Raw genomic sequence first — 3,193 nt, 5'->3', positions numbered from 1 at the left:
CCTGTAATCCCAGCGCTTTGAGAGGCCAAGGCAGGCGGATCACCTGAGGTCAGGAGTTCGAGACCAGCCTGGCCAACATGGCAAAACCCTGTCTTCTACTAAAAGTACAAAAAAATTAGCCAGGGATGGTGTCATGTGCCTGTAACCCCAGCTACTGTGGAGGCTGAGGCAAGAGAATTGCTTGAACCCGGAAGGTGGAGACTGCAGTGAGCAGAGATAGTGCCACTGCACTCCAGCCTGGGTGACAGAGCAAGACCCTATCTCAAAAATAAACAAACAAACAAGCAAAAAATGTGCTGAGCGTGGTGGTACGAGACTGTAATCCCACCTACTTGGGAGGCTGAGTGGGAGAATCACCGGAGCCCCGGGAGGTTGAAGCTGCAGTGAGCAGTGACTGGGCTGCTGCACTCCAGCCTGGAGGACAGAGGGAGACCCTGTCTCAAAAACAAAAACTAAGAGCCCTAAGAAAGGTGTTGGGTGGAGTATGACACTGAACCCAGATGCCAGAGAGGACCCTGTCTGGCTAGACACAGTGGCTCAGGAGGGTAATCCCAGTACTTTGGGAGGTGGAGGTAAGAGGATCACTTAAGTTCAGGAGTTCGAGACCAGCCTGGGCAATACAGTGAGATCACGTCTCAATAAATAAATAAATAAAGGATCTTATCACACAAAGAGGGTTTAGAACTTCCTTCCGGGAACCAACATTTTTGGGGTGATATGCCTCTCTTTTTTTTTTTTTTTTTGAGACAGAGTCTCACTCTGTCGCCCAGGCTGGAGTGCAGTGGCGCGATCTCCACTCACTGCAAGCTCCGCCTCCTGGGTTCACGCCATTCTCGTGCCTCAGCCTCCTGAGTAGCTGGGACTACAGGCGCCCGCCACCTCGCCCGGCTAGTTTTTTGTATTTTTAGTAGAGATGGGATTTCACCGTGTTAGCCAGGATGGTCTCGATCTCCTGACCTCGTGGCTGAGCCAGGAGAATGGCATAAACCCGGGAGGCGGAGCTTGCAGTGAGCTGAGATCCAGCCACTGCACTCCAGCCCAGGCGACAGAGCAAGACTCCGTCTCAAAAAAAAAAAAAAAAAAAAAGGTGGCCGGGCACAGTGGCTCATGCCTGTAATCCCAACACTCCAACACTTTGGGAGGCCAAGGCAGGCGCATCACTTGAGGTCAGGAGTTCGAGACCAGCCTGGCCAACATATAGTGAAACCCCGTTTCTACTAAACAAATGTAAAAATTAGCTGGGCATGGTGGCACACATCTGTAGTCCCAGCTACTCAGGAAGCTGAGGCAGGAGAATCGCTTGAACCCGGGAAACAGGTAGCAGTGAGCCGAGATGGTGCCATTGCACTCCAGCCTGGGCCACAGAGAAAGACTCTCAAAAACAAAACAAAACAAAAAATAAACAAACAAAATGTTTTGTAGAGATGGGGTCTCACTCTGTCACCCAGGCTGGAGTGCAGTGGCATGAACATGGTTCACTGCAGCCTCCACCTTCTGGGCTCAAGTGATCCTCCCACCGCAGCCTCGCGAGTAGCTAGGACCACAGACGTGCACCACCTCATCTGGCTTACTTAAAAAACAAACAAACAAACATGTTTTATAGAGACGAGATCTCAGCACGTCAGCCAGGCTATCTTCCACATTTTATACATGAATAACTGAGACAAGGGAGGGTTAAGTAGTGTATTCAAGGTTCCATGGTAAGTGGTTGGTGTTCAAATATTGATTGAACTCCAGTAAACATGCATTTAACTCTGGGGCCGGTTTGTCATTCATAATAATTTATTGTGACCAAAGTTATGAAACAGGTGTCCATCTTGTTTATTCTACCTCCCTCTCACATACATGCACAATCTAAATACCAATTTCCTGAGGAAGAGATTTGCATTGACTTCCGTTTTTTAAAAGCGCAGGGGTGGCCGGGCGCGGTGGCTCACGCCTGTAATCCCAGCACTTTGGGAGGCTGAGACGGGTGGATCACCAGGTGAGGAGATCGAGACCATCCAGGCCGACATGGTGAAACCCCCTCTCTACTAAAAATACAAAAAAAAAATTAGCCAGGTGTGGTGGCGGGCGCCTGTAGTCCCAGCTACTCCGGAGGCTGAGGCTGAGGCAGGAGATTGGTGAGAACCTGGGAGGCGGAGCTTGCAGTGAGCCGAGATCGCACCACTGCACTCCAGCCTGGGCGACTGAGGGAGACTCTGTCTCAAACAAAAGAAAAAAAAAAAAAAAAAAGCGCAGGGTTGGTCAGGCACAGTTGTGCCAGTGGCTAACACGAGATCAGCTGTTTCTCTACCTCTCTCAGCTTGATTTTCTCTACATCTCTAGTCTTTAACTCCACAAAATATTTCTTGAGCTTCTACTGTGTGCCAGGCCCTGTTCTATATGCTGGGGATACAGCAAAGAACAAAAGGGTAAAAAAAAAAAATCCCTGCCTGAGGCCGGGCGCGGTGGCTCACACTTGTAATCCCAGCACTTCGTGAGGCCGAGGTGGGCAGATCACGAGGTCAGGAGATCAAGACCATCCTGGCAAACACGGTGAAACTCCGTCTCTACTAAAAATACAAAAAAATTAGCCGGGCGCGGTGGCGGGCGCCTGTAGTCCCAGCTACTCGGGAGGCTGAGGCAGGAGAATGGCGTGAACCCGGGAGGCGGAGCTTGCAGTGAGCCGAGATCGCGCCACTGCACTCCAGCCTGGGTGACAGAGCGAGACTCCATCTCCAAAATAAATAAATAAATAAATAAATAAATAAATAATAACCGGGCGTGTTGGCAAGCGCCTGTAATCCCACCTACCTGGGAGGTGGAGGCAGGAGAATCACTTGAACCCGCGAGGCGGGAGTTGCAGTGAACCGAGATCCTGCCATTGCACTCCAGCCTGGGCAACAAGAGCGAGACTCCACACACACAAAAAAATCCCTGCCTGGCTGGGCTCAGTGTCTCATGCCAGTAATCCCAGCACTTTGGGAAGTTGAGGCGGGGGGGGAATCACTTGAGGTCAGGAGTTCGGGACAAGCCTGGCCAACACAGCAAAACCCCGTTTCAACTAAAAATACAAAAAATTAGCTGGATATGGTGGGACACACCTGTAGTCTCAACTACTCTGTTTTTTTTGGGTTTTTTTTGTTTTTTTTTTTTTTGAGACGGAGTTTGGTTCTGTCGCCAGGGCTGGAGTGCAGTGACCGGATCTCAG

This window comes from Macaca nemestrina, chromosome 20, assembly GCF_043159975.1.
Source record: "Macaca nemestrina isolate mMacNem1 chromosome 20, mMacNem.hap1, whole genome shotgun sequence".
NCBI classification, from domain to species: domain Eukaryota; kingdom Metazoa; phylum Chordata; class Mammalia; order Primates; family Cercopithecidae; genus Macaca; species Macaca nemestrina.
The sequence above is the reverse complement of the archived record's forward strand: the minus strand, read 5'-3'. Positions refer to the sequence as shown.